We start from the raw sequence: 16,593 nt of genomic DNA, 5'->3' as shown, positions 1-16,593 counted from the left end.
GGGAAAATGTGGGAAAAATGGGGAAAAATCTGGGAAAATCTGGGAAAAATGAGGAAAAATCTGGGAAAATGTGGAAAAAATGGGAGAAAATCCAGGAAATGGGGAAAAATGGGGAAAGATAAAAAAAATTTTGGAAAAATGGGGAAAATCTGGGAAAAATCCAGGAAAATGGGGGAAGAAATCTGGGCAAATCTTGGAAAAATGTGATAAAAAATCGGGGAAAATGTGGAAAAAATGGGAAAAAAAATCTGGGAAAATCTGGAGAAAAATGTGTGAAAACGTGTGAAAATGTGTGAAAAATGTGGAAAAAATGGGGAAAAATCGGGGAAAATGGGGGGAAAATCTGGGAAAATCTGGAAAAAATGGGGAAAAATCTGGGAAAATGGGGGAAAATTGGGAAAAATCTGGAAAATGGGGGGAAATGGGGAAAAATTCATGAAAATGTGGAAAAATGGGGGAAAATCTGGGAAAAATGGGGAAAATGGGGGGAAATGTGGAAAAATGGGGAAAAATGTGGAAAAACTGGGTTAAACTGGGAGGAACTGGGAGAAACTGGGCCAGAGGGAAAGGGATGTTACCATGGAAATGTGAGCCAGCCCCTCCCCCACCCGGCCCAGGGCCCACGGAGAGGGGAACTGGGTTAAACTGGGACATACTGGGAGGCACTGGGGGGGACACTGGGAGTTACTGGGAGCTACTGGAAGCTACTGGGGGGGTCACTGGGGTTACTGGGATGGACACTGGGGTTACTGGGAGCTACTGGGGGGGGTCACTGGGGTTACTGGGAGTTACTGGGAGCTACTGGGGGGGTTACTGGGAGTTACTGGGAGCTACTGGGGGGCTTACTGGGAGTTACTGGGAGCTACTGGGGTGGACACTGGGGTTACTGGGAGTTACTGGGGTGGACACTAGGATTACTGGGAGTTACTGGGAGCTACTGGGATAGACACTGGGGTTACTGGGAGCTACTAGGAGCTACTGGGGGGGTCACTGGGGTTACTGGGGGGGTCACTGGAGATACCGGAGGCATTACTGGGGTTACTGGGAGCTACTGGGAGCCACTGGGAGCGGTCCATCCCCCTCCCTCCCCAAGGTCACCCCAAGGACACGGAGGGGGGGAAGGGGGGGAAGCCCTGCCCCATCCCAGTCCCTCCCAGTCCCTCCCAGTTCTCTCCCAGTCCCTCCCAGTACCTGAACTGGTCACACTGGGAGCGGCTCCAGGTCCCCCCTCCAGTTTGGGCCCCCGGGGCTATTTTTGGGACCCGGTGACGTCACTGGGGGGGAGGGGCCTCGAGGGGGCAGCCCCTCCCCTCTCCCTTCCCAGTACAGACCAGTAAGGGACCAGTAACGGCCCCAGTGGGGGGGGGAGGGGAAGGAGGGAACACTGAGGGTGGGGATGGAGCAGGATGGTCCTTGAGCATGGGGGAAGGGCAGGAGGTTCCCTGAGGGTGGGGGAAGGGCAGGACCGTCCCTGAGGGTGGGGGAGGGGTAGGCGGGTCCCTGAGGGTGGTGGAGGGGCAGGAGGGACCCCGAGGTGGGGGGAGGGGCAGGAGGGTCCTGAGGGTTGGGGAGGGGCAGGGAGGGACCCCGAAAGTGAAGGAGGGGCCCTGAGGGTCCCTGAGGGTGGGGGAAGGGTAGGAAGTTCCCCGAGGGTGGGGGAGGTGCAGGAGAGTCTCTGAGGTTGGGGGAGGGGTCCTGAGGGCCCCTGAAGGTGGGGGAGGGGCAGGGAGGGCTCCTGAGAGTGGGGGAGGGGTAGCAGGTTCACTGGGGGGAGGGGAAGGAAGGGACCCTGAGGGTGGGGGAGGGACAGGAGAGACCCTGAGGGTTGGGGAGGTGCAGGAAGGGGGGGAGGGGCTTTGGGGGTGCCCTTAAAGGTGGGGGGAGGGGCTGAAAGTGGGTCCATCATTGGGAGGGGACACGCCCACCCAAACCCCAGTAAGTCCCAGTTGAGCTCCCAGTTCAGGGAGGGGGAGAGGATGCAAAAGACACGCCCACTTGCAGAGGCTATGGCCACCTTGGGATGGGACACGCCCACCAGGGAGAGACCACGCCCACCTAAAGAAGGGACACGCCCACCCCCAAACCACTAAGTCCCAGCTGAGTTCTGCCTTAACTGGTCCTTACTGGTCCCACCACCCCATTCCGCGTTCCAGTGACCCGTACTGGTCCATACTGGTTTATACTGGTTTATACTGGTCTGACCTTGACGGAGATGATGAAGTGCCCCCAACCCCCTTAACTGGTCCTTACTGGTCCCACCACCCCATTCCCTGTTTCAGTGACCCGTACTGGTTTATATCGGTTTATACTGCTCTACCCTGGTTTATACTGGTCTATACTGGTCCATACTGGTTTGTACCGGTCTGTACTCGTCTGACCTTGATGGAGATGCTGAAGTGCCCCCAAGCCCCTTAACTGGTCCTTATCAGTCCCACTGCCCCATTCCCCATTCCAGTGACCCATATTGGTCTACACTGGTCCATACTGGTTTATACTGGTCTATACCGATCTATACTGGTCTATGCTGCTCTGTACTGGTCTGACCTTGATGGAGATGCTGAAGTGCCCCCAACCCCCTTAACTGGTCCTTACTGGTCCCACCACCCTGCTCCCCATTCCATTGACCCATACGGGGTCGTGGTGGCAAGAACCCCAGCAGAAGCCAGGTGGGGTCTTCCTGCCATTGGATGAGTGCTCTGGGAGGTCAGGGCTGCTCACAGATCCAGATCACAGCAGCACATTTCCAAGAGCACTGTCAAATGGGAAGGGCAAAGCACAATTATTAGGAAGGAATGGAGCTTTTCTCAGTCAGTGTTTCCAGTTTCCTACTCCTGAGGAATCTGGGGGTTGAGAAATGGAAAAGAAACTCTCATGTTGGACAAGTCACTGAGACTCCTGAGCTGTAACTTGGAATGCACAAGTGCTTCTGTAAGCAACTTCCTAAAGTGCTTTCGGTCTCTGCTCTGCTTTTGACAGAAGCAGCATCACTTCTGCTGGACCCATCTGTTTTTTCTTTATCTGCCCTTTTCCACCTGCCTGAGGTTTCTCTCAGGTCAAAGTGAGAGCACAGACATTTGGATGGAGTGGTGACAGGGAAGTCATGAATGGATTTCTGATGTTGAATCTCCTGTTTTGAAATCAGAAAATGTAGTGTTGAAGTCATCATTAGCCTTTGAGAGGGAAACAGGAGAAAAATCGGATAAACTTGTTGCTAAAAATGAGCTGCTTCAAACTGAGGTTGACCACCTTCAAAGTCTTGTTGCGCCAGAGTGCAGAGAGAAAACTGTTGCTAAAAAAACAGGCTCCTGATTTGGTCAGGCAACTTCATAAACCAGTGTCTTACCCTGGCATTGAGACTTGGGAAACCACAGAGAACCCTGATTCTAAGTCTCAGGAGAGAAAGAAACAAGGAGAATTTGAAGTTCAACTGATGTTTCTAGAGTCTCCCAGCTTTCCTCACATTAATGAAAATAGACTGAGTGATCCCTGTGATAATGAACAAAGGGAAGATTATTCTTTACCTCCCTCAATTTCCTTTGTACCTGATACTGAATCCACTAAAAAACCTTGGACTCAAAAAGAGAACCTGACCCAGAAAACAACTCAATTCATTCTGATTCAAGTGGTTAAAGAGCAGAAGCATTATGGCGATAAACCTGGACAAATTAAAAGCCAACCAGTGAAATCCTATCAATATATCACATACCTTGGGATTCCACTTTGTTCTCCTCAACAGTTAATACAATTTCCAATGGATATGGGGACAAAATGTTCACAGCAAAATGCCAAAGATGGGATTAAAACCCAGACGAAAAAGAATTAAAATCACTGGAGAAAAAGAAGAAACCAGTCTTCAACCAAGAGCTTCACCCTGTTACTGTTTTGTTGATATTACCTTTTTGCTTTTTATTCTAATAATCATATTGTATGTTAAAATTTGGATGATTATGAAACAGTCAACTCACTGATTACCCCCATCAATACTAGACGATGCCCGCAGTATACACCCGTCCCAGCCCCTCCAGGAGCCCTCAAATCCCATCCTGGTCCCACAGGACACTCCCAACTTCCCCTCAAACACTCCGAGGCCCCCAGATTGACTCCCAGATCCAGAAAACTCTTGCTGCCTGCCCATGGAGTGCCCAGTGTGGCCCACCAACTGCACCACAAAGCCAAAGCTTCCAGGCTTTCTTTCCTGGGAATTAGGGCTGTTCTTTCCTATTTTCAGCCATGCCTCCCAACTGATAGCCCAACTCCCAAACTGCTAGCATGCCTGTTGATACAGAATTGTTAAAATAAACCTTGCCAGTATATGTTTTCAGACACCGATTATTTAGTGTCGTTTCACTTTAATCCACCCCAAGGGAATTCGGGTGTAGTCAGTTTGTACTAGTAGGGCTATACGTAGGCTGTAAGTTGCGGTGAAAGCTGTAGCTATAAGGGTTAGTAGAAGTGCTCAGGTGTTTAGGTAGGAGGTGTTAAGGCTTTCAATAATGAGATCTTTTGAGTAAAACCCTGCTAAAAATGGTGTTCCTATGAGAGCTAAATTTCCAATTGTTAGGCACGAAGTAGTTGTAGGAAGTAGTTTCTGTAATCCTCCTATTTTTCGAATGTCTTGTTCGCCGTTAAGGCTGTGAATGACAGACCCAGAGCAGAGGAAGAGTATGGCTTTAAAGAATGCGTGTGTGGAGATGTGTAGGAAGGCTAGTTGGGGTAGATTTAGACCAATAGTGACTATTATTAGTCCTAGTTGGCTGGATGTGGAAAAGGCAATAATTTTTTTGATGTCGTTCTGGGTAAGAGCGCATGTAGCGGCAAATAGGGTGGATAGGGCACCTATACAAAGGCATATAGTTAGGGCAATTTGGTTGTTACATAATATGTGGTGAGTGCGAATAAGTAAGAAGATTCCGGCAACTACTATTGTGCTGGAATGGAGTAGGGCGGATACCGGGGTTGGTCCTTCTATAGCTGCAGGGAGTCATGGGTGTAGGCCAAATTGGGCGGATTTACCTGTGGCGGCTAGGATGAGTCCTAAGAGAGGGAGAAGGGGTATTTGGTCTGGGGAGGACTGCTGTTGGATCTCTCAGGTGTTTATTGAGGATGCCAGTCATGCTATGCAGAGGATTAGTCCAATATCCCCAATACGGTTGTAAAGTACGGCTTGAAGTGCGGCGGTGTTGGCTTCTGCTCGGCCATGTCATCATCCAATCAGGAGGAAGGACATAATTCCAACTCCCTCTCAGCCGATAAATAGGAGGAATATATTATTAGCGACGATTAAGGTGAGTATTGCAATGAGAAAGATTAGAAGGTAAAGAGAAAATTTTGTGGTGTGGGGCTCTGAGGTCATATATCATGTTGTAAATTGAAGAATGGATCATGTTACGAATAGTGCAATAGGAAAAAATGTTAAGGAGTATTGGTCTATTTTAAGGCTAAAGGGGATTTTGAAGTTTGCAATAAATTTTCATTCTCAATAGAAAGTGGTATTTTCTATATTCAGGTAGATGGAGAGGATTATGGGAACTAAACTAATTATAAAGGAAGTTTTAACAGTGTGCATGATGGTTGTTGGAGAGTTTAGAAAGTTTTTGGATAGGAGGGGGAGTAAGATAGGCATAGAGAGGGTAGCCAGGGTCAAGAATATAGAGGTGTTGAGGATTAATGGGAAGTCCATTACTTTTACTTGGACTTGCACCAAGATGAATGGCTCCTAAGACCAGTGGATTGCTATTATCCTTTAAAAGTAAGGGGGCTGAGGTCTTAGGCTCAGATGCAAGAGTTAGCAGTTCTTGCTGGTTAAACCTCCCCTCGGCAGGCAAGAAGAGTTTAACTTCTATTTTTAGGATCACAGTCTAATGTTTGGTTTAAAACTATGCTTGCATGTGGGAATTCCTGAGATTAGCTCTGGCTTTAGGATGAGGAGGAGGGAGGGTAGGATATGAAGTGTTATAAGGAGATGTTCTCGTGTATTTGAATTTTGGATGGTTGTAATATAGGTTGGAGTTGGGCCTCGTTGGGTTATAAGGAGCATGTAGAGGGTATAGGCTGCAGTTAGTAGGGTTGCGGTCCCAGTTAGGATAATGGTAAAGGTGGATCAGTTGAAGAGTGCAATTATGATAGTTAATTCAGCTATTAGGTTAGTAGTAGGGGGAAGGGCTATGTTTGTTAAGTTGGCTAGGAGTCATCAGAGTCCTGTAAGAGGTAAAAGGGGTTGTAGGCCTCGTGTTAGAAGGAGAGTACGACTATGTATACGTTCATAGTTTGTATTAGCTAGGCAAAATAGCATGGAAGAGGTGAGACCATGTGAGATTATTAGGATTATGGCCCCTGAAAAGGATCAGTGGGTTTGGAGTATTGTTGCGGCAATGACTAGACCTATGTGACTTACTGAGGAATAGGCGATTAATGACTTGAGGTCGATTTGGCGTAGGCAGATGGAGCTTGTCATTAGTGCCCCTCATAAGGCTAGGGTTAAAAATGGGTAGTAGAGGTAGTCTAATAGGGAGTTTGTAATTATTGAGATACGCATAATGCCATATCCTCCAAGTTTGAGGAGGAGCGCAGCTAGGAGTATAGATCCTGCGATTGGCGCCTCTACGTGAGCCTTTGGGAGTCATAAGTGTAAACCGTAAAGGGGAGCTTTTACTATGAAAGCAAGCAACAGGGCTAGACTTGATATGAGGCCTGTTCAGGAGTTTGAAAGAGGTGAGTGTGGAAGTTTTATTATAGTCATGTGTATAGTTCCTGTTTGAGTGTGAAGATAGAGAATTACTACCAGTAGGGGGAGAGAGCTAATTAGTGTATAAAATAAGAGGTAGATTCCAGCGCTTAGACGTTCTGGTTGGCTACCTCATCGTGTGATTAGGATTAGGGTGGGGATTAGAGTAGCTTCGAATGCGATATAAAATAGTATCAGATCTAAGGCTGAGAAGGCTAAGATAATGAATGGTTGAGTGAGGATTATGGTTATGGTAAAAATATATTTTCGTGTAGGAGGTTCTTGTTGAAGGTGATTTTGGCTTGCTAGAATTATAAGAGGTAGAAGTCAACAAGATAGAACTAATAAGGGGGATGAAATTTGGTCGGTTCCAAGTCATGATGATAGGTTTTTGCTAGGATAATAGGTTGAAGGAAGTCATTGTAAGCTAACTGTTGCAATTAAGAGGCTGTGCGAGGTGACATTGAGTCATAGAAATTTTGGAGGAGATAAGAGGGTTATGGGGAGTAATATGATTGTGGGAAGAATAATTTTTAACATTGTAGAAGGTTTAGATTGTGTAAATGGTCTGATCCATGAGTTCGGGTGGAAGCTACTAGGATTGCTAGGCCAGTGCCTGCTTCACAGGCTGAGAACGCTAACATAAGGATGGGTATTAAGGTGGGGGATGTTGTCTGAGTTTGAATAGGTCACATAGAGAGGGCAATATATATTGATAGTATTATACTTTCTAAGCATAGTAGGGCAGAAAATGCGTAGGGGAGAGAAAGGCAGGATAAGAGCAAGGGAGAGTAAGAGAAAGAAAAGCTGAGAGTGGACAGATGTATATAGTCACCGCCCACGGGGTCCAGCGATGCTTCCATGTCTGTCAGTTGAAGTGGTGGCCTTGATCTGCCGGGGGTGAAGGAGGGAAGTCCCCATACTCCAAGAAGTTATGAGTTATAGCCATGATTAGTGTCACGGACCATGCCTCGAGCCTCCAACATCTCGAGGGTTGCAGTCTCTCTTCTAAGGTTAGGGAACAGGCTTTGGGCATAGCTTGCAGTTACTGTGTGGACCAATTGTCAGAGACTGAAATGGTTAATGATTTATGCATTCTAGGAGACTTTTCAGGCTTTTGACTTGCATGATACCTCTGATGAGCAGTCGGGCCCCTCCCTCCCTCCAGTGCTGACGGTGTGAAGCCCTGAAAAGGCAAGAGCTGAGCTTACAGGCTTTTGACTGTTGATATATCTGATGAGGAATCAGGCCCCTCCCTCCCTCTGCTATGAGATGTTAGGGTTAGGGTTAGGGTTAAGGTTAGCAAGGGTTAGGGTTTAGGTTTTAGGGTTTACGGTTTGGTGTTTAAGGTAGCGTTAAACCATCATTTTCCGGGTATAGGCCCGATAGCTTAATTAGCTGACCTTACTAGAAAATAATATAGAGGGAGTATAGAGGATTTTGATTCCTTTAGTGTAGGTTTGATTCCTACTTTTCTAAAATTAGGAAATGAGAGGATTGGTATACCTCTATGTTTACTTTATCATAGTAACCCTTTTGGATTCAGGCACATTTCCTTGAGTGTCTTAGGTAGGGGGGTAGGCCTGCATAGGAGATAGGAAGGCTGGTATGCCATAGGCATAAGACTAATGTTAGGGGTAAGAAGTTTTTTCAAAGCAAATGTATGAGTTGATCATATCGGAATCGAGGGTAAGAGGCGCGGATTCATAAGAATCCTGTGGAAAGGAGGAGGGGCTTTGTAGCTAAAGTAGGGGGAATGAGTTCTTGAGGGAGATTAAGTGAGCTGGGGTTTAGGAATAGAATGGTTGTGAGTGCATTTATTAGTATAATATTAGCATATTCGGCAAGAAAAAACAAGGCGAATGGCCCTGCAGCATATTCTACGTTGAACCCTGAGACTAGTTCAGATTCTCCTTCTGTCAGGTCAAATGGAGGGCGGTTTGTTTCGGCAAGAGTGGAGATATATCATATTATTGCTAAGGGCCAGGAGGAGAAAATGAGGTAGAGAGGTTCTTGAGTTGTAGCTAGGGTATTGAGGGTGTAGTTACCACTAAGGATAATTACGGGTAGGAGAATAATGGCTAGGGTAACTTCGTAATAGTTTGTGCGACTGCTCGGAGGGCGCCGATTAAGGCATATTTTGAGTTAGAGGCTCACCCTGATCATAGAATTGAGTAGAATTGAGTAGAATTGAGGGAATCCGGGTGTAGTCAGTTTGTACTAGTAGGGCTATAGGTAGGCTGTAAGTTGCAGTAAAAGCTGTAGCTACGAGGGTTAGGAGGAGTGCTCAGGTGTTTAGATAGGAGGTGTTAAGACTTTGGATAATGAGATCTTTTGAGTAAAACCCTGCTAAAAATGGTGTTCCTATGAGAGCTAAATTTCCGATTGTCAGGCATGAGGTAGTTGTAGGGAGTAGTTTCTGTAATCCTCCTATTTTTCGAATGTCTTGTTCACCGTTAAGGCTGTGAATGATAGACCCAGAGCAAAGGAAGAGTATGGCTTTAAAGAATGCATGCGTAGAGATGTGTAGGAAGGCTAGTTGAGGTAGATTTAGGCCAATAGTGACTATTATTAGTCCTAGTTGGCTGGATGTAGAGAAAGCAATAATTTTTTTGATGTCGTTTTGAGTAAGAGCGCATGTAGCGGCAAATAGGGTGGATAGGGCACCTATACAAAGGCACATAGTTAGGGCAATTTGGTTGTTACATAATATGTGGTGAGTGCGAATAAGTAGAAAGATTCCGGCAACTACTATTGTGCTGGAATGGAGTAGGGCAGATACAGGGGTTGGCCCTTCTATAGCTGCTGGGAGTCATGGATACAGGCCAAATTGGGCAGATTTACCTGTGGCAGCTAGGATGAGCCCTAAGAGAGGGAGAAGGGATATTTGGTTTGGGGAGGATTGCTGTTGAATTTCTCAAGTGTTTATTGAGGATGCTAGTCATGCTATGCAGAGGATTAGTCCAATATTGCCAATACGGTTGTAAAGTACGGCTTGAAGTGCAGCGGTGTTGGCTTCTGCTCGACCGTGTCACCATCCAATCAGGAGGAAGGATATAATTCCGACTCCCTCTCAGCCGATAAATAAGAGGAATATGTTATTAGCGATGATTAGGATGAGTATTGCAATGAGAAAGATTAGAAGGTAAAGAGAGAATTTTGTGGTGTGGGGTTCTGAGGCTATATATCATGTTGTAAATTGAAGAATAGATCATGTTACGAATAGTGCAATAGGAAAAAACGTTAAGGAGTATTGGTCTATTTTAAGGCTAAAAGGGATTTTGAAGTTGGCAATAAATTTTCATTCTCAATAGAAAGTGGTATTTTCCATATTTAAGTAGATGGAGAGGATTATGGGAATTAAACTAACTATGAAGGAAGTTTTAACAGTGTGTATGATGGTTGTTGGAGAGTTTAGGTAGTTTTTGGATAGGAGGGGGAGTAGGATGGGTATAGAGAGGGTAGCCAGGGTCAAGAATATAGAGGTGTTGAGGATTAATGGGAAGTCCATTACTTTTACTTGGACTTGCACCAAGATGAATGGCTCCTAAGACCAGTGGATTGCTATTATCCTTTAAAAGTAAGGGGGCTGAGGTCTTAGGCTCAGATGCAAGAGTTAACAGTTCTTGTTGGTTAAACCTCCCCTTGGCAGGCAAGAAGAGTTTAACTTCTATTTTTAGGATCACAGTCTAATGTTTGGTTTAAAACTATGCTTGCATGTGGGAATTCCTGAGATTAGCTCTGGTTTTAGGATGAGGAGGAGGGAGGGTAGGATATGAAGTGTTATAAGGAGATGTTCTCGTGTATTTGAATTTTGGGTGGTTGTAATATAGGTTGGAGTTGGACCTCGTTGGGTTATAAGGAGTATGTAGAGGGTATAGGCTGCAGTTAGTAGAGTTGTGGCTCCGGTTAGGATAATGGTGAAGGTGGATCAGTTGAAGAGTGCAATTATGATAGTTAATTCAGCTATCAGGTTAGTGGTAGGAGGAAGGGCTATGTTTGTTAGGTTGGCTAGGAGCCATCAGATTCCTGTTAGAGGTAAAAGGGGTTGTAGGCCTCGTGTTAGAAGGAGAGTACGACTATGTATGCGTTCCTAGTTTGTATTAGCTAGGCAAAATAGTATGGAAGAGGTGAGTCCATGTGAAATCATTAGGATTATGGCCCCTGAAAAGGATCAGTGGGTTTGGAGTATTGTTGCGGCAATGACTAGACCTATGTGGCTTACTGAGGAGTAGGCGATTAATGACTTAAGGTCGATTTGGCGTAGGCAGATGGAGCTTGTCATTAGTGCCCCTCATAAGGCTAGGGTTAAAAATGGGTAGTAGAGGTAGTCTAATAGGGAGTTTGTAATTATTGAGGTACGCATAATGCCGTATCCCCCAAGTTTGAGGAGGAGTGCAGCGAGAAGTATGGATCCTGCGATTGGTGCCTCTACGTGGGCTTTTGGGAGTCATAGGTGTAGTCCGTAAAGGGGAGCTTTCACTATGAAAGCGAGCAATAGGGCTAGACTTGATATGAGGCCTGTTCAGGAGTTTGTAAGAGATGAGTGTGAAAGTTTTATTATAGTGATGTGTATAGTTCCTGTTTGGGTGTGAAGATAGAGGATCACTACTAATAGGGGAAGAGAACTAATTAGTGTATAAAATAAGAGGTAGATTCCAGCACTTAAACGTTCTGGTTGGCTACCCCATCGTGTGATTAGAATTAGGGTAGGGATTAGGGTAGCTTCGAATGCGATATAAAATAATATCAGTTCTAAGGCTGAGAAGGCCAAGATAATGAATGGTTGGGTGAGGATTATGGTTATGGTAAAAATATATTTTCGTGTGGGAGGTTCTTGTTGAAGGTGATTTTGACTTGCCAGGATTATAAGAGGTAGAAGTCAACAAGATAGAACTAATAAGGGGGATGAAATTTGATCAGTTCCAAGTCATGGTGATAGGCTTTTGCTAGGGTAATAGGTTGAAGGAAGTCATTGTAAGCTAGCGGTTGCAATTAAGAGGCTGTGCGAGGTGACATTGAGTCATAGGAATTTTGGAGGAGATAAGAGGGTCATGGGGAGTAATATGACTGTGGGGAGAATAATTTTTAACATTGTAGAAGGTTTAGATTGTGTAAATGATCCGATCCGTGAGTTCGGGTGGAAGCTACTAGGACTGCTAGACCGGTGCCTGCTTCACAGGCTGAGAATGCTAACATAAGAATGGGCATTAAGGTGGGGGATGTTGTTTGGGTTTGAATAGGTCATATGGAGAGGGCAATGTATATTGATAGTATTATACTTTCTAAGCATAGCAGGGCAGAAATTAGGTGTATTCGGTGAAAGGCTAGTCCTAGACTACTTAGGGTGAAGGCAGAGTAGAAGCTTAAATGCAGAAAGGTCATTGAGAAAGTCACGGGGTAGGACTGTGGTTTGTTGAGCCGAAATCAACTGTCTTTGCTAGACTAACTTTCTGAAGTTATTCTGCTCATTCTAAGCCCCCTTGAATTCATTCATAAATTAGCCCTAGTGCGAGGAGGAGAATGACTGTGGAGGTTCATGTTAAGGTAGTGAGGGGGGAGAGGAGTTGAGTAGCCCATGGGAGGGGCAGTAGGAGGGCAATTTCTAGGTCGAACAAGAGGAATAAGATTGCGACAAGGAAGAATCGGATTGAAAATGGGAGGCGGGCAGAGCCCAGTGGGTCAAAGCCACATTCGTATGGGGATAATTTTTCTGAATCTGGATTTATTTGAGCTAATCAAAGGTTTAGTGAAGTTAAGATAATACATAGTGATAGAGAAATTGTGAATATAAAGAGGATGATGTTAATTGCCTTTCTCTGGTTTTGATCCAGATTTTAGAGATTGGAAGTCAATTGTAATTAATATACTAGAAGGGCAAGATCCTCATCAATGGATTGTTATGTAGAGGAACAGTCAGATAATGTCAACAAAATGTCAGTATCAGGCCGCTGCTTCAAAGCCAAAGTGGTGGTTGGATGTGAAGTGGAATTTTACGAGGCGGAGGAGGCAAATCAAGAGGAAGGAGGATCCAATGATTACGTGGAGACCATGAAATCCTGTGGCGACGAAAAAGGTTGATCCATAGACTCCGTTGGCAATTGAGAATGGAGCTTCATAATATTCTATTGCTTGAAGTGCTGTAAAGTAGAATCCTAATAGGACGGTTATAAGTAGGGCTTGGGTAGCTTGGTTCCGATTGCCCTCTGTAATGCTGTGATGTCTCATGTGACAGTGACTCCTGAGGCTAGGAGGATAGCAGTGTTTAGTAGGGGGACTTCTATTGGATTGAGAGGTTTGATTCCTATAGGAGGTCATTGTCCTCCGAGTTCTGGAGTGGGGACTAAGCTGGAGTGGAAGAATGCTCAGAAGAATCCTAGGAAGAAGAATGCTTCGGATGTAATAAATAAAATTATTCCGTAACGTAAGCCCTTTTGGACTGTAGGGGTATGGTAGCCTTGGAATGTGCTTTCTCGTACGATGTCACGTCATCATTGGAGTATCACTAGGATTATAGAGAGTAGGCCTAGGAGTAAGAGTTGGATAGAGTTGTGGTGAAATCATATGGCTAACCCAGAGGAAGTGAGGAGGGCGGCTGCTGCTCCAAAAATGGGTCAAGGGCTTGGGTCTACTATGTGAAATGAGTGGGCTTGGTGTGTCATTAAGGGTTAAATGTTTTCTTGTAAGTAAAGGCTTAGAAGAAGTACAAAGACATACGCTTGGATTATTGCCACGGCCACTTCTAGAATTGTTAAGAGGAGTAGAATTGTTATAGTTAGAAGGGACACGGTAGGTATAATGGGAAGGAGGACGGTAGTGGCTGTTGAAATGAGTTGGATGAGTAGGTGTCCTGCTGTGAGGTTGGCTGTGAGGCGAACTCCTAAGGCTAAAGGGCGAATGAGAAGGCTTGTTGTTTCAATTATGATGAGGGCAGGAATTAGAGGTGTTGGGGTGCCTTCTGGTAGGAGGTGTCCAAGGGAAGCTGAAGGTTGGTTTCGTAGGCCTGTTAGCAGGGTGGCAAGTCATAGAGGGAAGGCGAGGGCTAGGTTTATTGATAGTTGGGTAGTAGGTGTGAATGTGTAAGGTAGGAGGCCTAATAGGTTAATTGTTAGAAGTATAATTATGAGTGATGATAGGATTAGGGCTCATTTATGGCCTTTTTTGTTTAATGGGGTTATTAGTTGTTTTGTGATTAAATGGAGAAATCAGAGTTGAAGAGTTGAAAGACGATTTGTAACTCATCGATTGCCAGGAGAAGGAAGTAATAGGGTTGGGAATAACAGCGAGATGAGGATAAGGGGGATTCCGAGGAGGGTTGGGCTTATGAATTGATCAAAGAAGCTTAGGTTCATGGTCAGTTTCAGGAATGGGTTTTTATAGTGGGTAGTGTTTTGTTGGAGGGTGAGTTAGTTGGGGTAAATAGTAAGAGTTTAGGTTGAAGGATAAGAGAAAAAGTGAATCATGAAGTTAGTATGATAAAAAGTCAAGGTGCAGGGTTTAGTTGGGGCATGTCATTAAGGAGGGTGAATAATCCTCTTTCTCTAGCTTAAAAGGCTAGTGCTGGTTCATAGCTTCTTAATGATTAGGATGTTAGAAGTGAAGATCAGTTTTCGAAGTGTGTTAGAGGGGCTGATTCTACTACGATAGGTATGAAGCTGTGGTTGGCTCCACAGATTTCTGAGCACTGACCGTAGAAGATTCCAGGACGGGTTGTGATAAAGGAAGTTTGGTTCAGTCGTCCTGGAATTGCTAGTGCGACTATTAGGGCGTGGTCGTGAAATTCAATAAGTTCTTCTATAATAGGGGATGAAGCGTCTTGAAAACCAAATTGAGAGTGGTTGGCCATGGAGTTGGGATGGGATGTACTGGGTTTTCACCTGTGATTTAGTCTTGACAAGACCATGTAATGATTTTACTTACAACCCATAAGAAAGAAGCATGAGTGGTTTGATGCGGTTGGCTTGAAACCAGCTTATGAGGGTTCGATTCCTTCCTTTCTTGTACTTGGACAAAAGCTGGTTCTTCAAAGGTATGGTAGGGAGGAGGGCAGCCGTGAATTCATTCAATGTTTGTGGAGGGTAAGTTCTGGTTGCACTACTTTCCGTTTGGATGCGAAGGCTTCTCAGATAATGAACATTAGTATAATTACAGCTACTATGGAGATGAGGGAGCCGATGGAGGATAGGGTGTTTCATAGGGTATAAGCATCTGGGTAGTCTGAGTATCGTCGTGGTATACCAGCTAGACCTAGGAAATGTTGTGGGAAGAATGTTAGGTTGACCCCAAAGAATATTAGTCCAAAGTGGGCTTTAGCTCATGTAGAGTGAAGGGTGTAGCCAGTGAACAGTGGGAATCAATGTGTGAAGCCAGCTAAAATGGCGAATACTGCCCCCATAGATAATACATAGTGGAAATGTGCAACTATGTAGTAGGTGTCGTGCAGGGCGATGTCTAGGGAGGAGTTGGCAAGAACGATGCCTGTTAGTCCACCAATGGTGAAGAGGAAAATAAAGCCTAGGGCTCATAGTATGGGCGGGTCTCATTTGATTGTTCCACCGTGTAGGGTTGTTAGTCAGCTGAAGACTTTAATGCCAGTGGGGATTGCAATAATTATGGTGGCGGATGTGAAGTAAGCTCGGGTATCTACGTCCATTCCAACTGTAAATATGTGGTGAGCTCATACGATAAAGCCCAAGAAACCAATGGATAATATGGCTCAGACTATGCTTATGTAGCCAAAGGGTTCTTTTTTACCAGCATAGTAGGCTACAAAATGGGAAATAATTCCGAATCCTGGTAGGATAAGGATGTAGACTTCTGGATGGCCAAAAAACCAGAATAAGTGTTGATATAAAATTGGGTCTCCGCCTCCTGCGGGGTCAAAGAATGTAGTGTTTAGGTTTCGATCTGTTAGAAGCATTGTAATGCCAGCAGCGAGGACTGGTAGGGAGAGGAGAAGTAGAACTGTAGTAATTAGGATGGATCAAATGAATAGAGGGGTTTGGTATTGTGAGAGAGCAGGTGGTTTTATATTGATTACTGTGGTGATAAGTTGATTGCCCCAAGGATGGATGAGACACCTGCCAGGTGAAGGGAGAAGATGGCAAGGTCTACTGATGCACCGGCGTGGGCTAGATTTCCGGTTAGGGGTGGGTATACTGTTCATCCTGTTCCGGCCCCGGCTTCTACTGTAGAAGATGCTAGAAGAAGTAGGAAGGATGGAGGAAGTAGTCAGAAGCTCATGTTATTTATTCGTGGAAATGCTATGTTGGGGGCACCAATTATTAATGGTACTAATCAGTTACCAAACCCTCCGATTATAATAGGCATTACTATAAAGAAAATTATAACGAAGGCATGTGCGGTGACGATTACATTGTAAATTTGGTCATCACCTAAAAGGGTGCCTGGCTGTCCTAGTTCTGCTCGAATGAGGAGACTAAGGGCTGTGCCGATTATACCAGCTCATGCGCCAAAAATAAGGTAAAGTGTGCCGATATCTTTGTGGTTAGTGGAAAATAGTCAACGGTTGATGAAAGTCATAGGTAAGATGGCTGAGTGTAGAAGCGTTAGGCTGTAGTCCTTTTTACAGAGGTTTGATTCCTCTTCTTATCGATTCTGTAGTGAAGTTCATGTTGAGTTGCAAGTTCATTGATGTGCATTAAACATGCGCCGGGATCTAGTAGACAGAAGCCTGTTGGTTGGGGCATTTAGCTGTTAACTAAAATTTTATGGGATCAAAGCCCATCTGTCTAGGGGGAGGTTCTAGCTTAATTAAAGCATCTGAGTTGCATTCAGGAGATGCAGGTTAGTATCCTGTGTACCTTAACAGAAACTAAGAGGGATTAGCCCTTGTTTAAGGCTTTGAA

At 45.0% G+C, this 16,593-nt stretch overlaps 2 long non-coding RNA genes across 2 annotated transcripts; one reads left to right on the top strand and one right to left on the bottom strand.

Annotated features, from left to right (window-relative positions):
- Positions 1-4,961: 4,961 nt before the first annotated feature.
- Positions 4,962-9,949, top strand: LOC127481337 (uncharacterized). Its single transcript, XR_007908192.1, has 2 exons — positions 4,962-5,348; positions 9,904-9,949. It is a non-coding gene; the product is annotated as an uncharacterized LOC127481337 (long non-coding RNA).
- Positions 5,751-14,584, bottom strand: LOC127481336 (uncharacterized). The gene is made up of 2 exons (XR_007908191.1): positions 11,411-14,584; positions 5,751-6,855 (listed from the first exon to the last, which is right to left on the bottom strand). It is a non-coding gene; the product is annotated as an uncharacterized LOC127481336 (long non-coding RNA).
- Positions 14,585-16,593: the final 2,009 nt, after the last annotated feature.

The sequence above is a fragment of the Manacus candei genome, unplaced genomic scaffold (genome assembly GCF_025592945.1).
Source record: "Manacus candei isolate 608988 ecotype Guabito, Panama unplaced genomic scaffold, ASM2559294v1 h1tg000078l, whole genome shotgun sequence".
NCBI lineage: Eukaryota > Metazoa > Chordata > Aves > Passeriformes > Pipridae > Manacus > Manacus candei.
The sequence above is the reverse complement of the archived record's forward strand: the minus strand, read 5'-3'. Positions and strand labels throughout refer to the sequence as shown.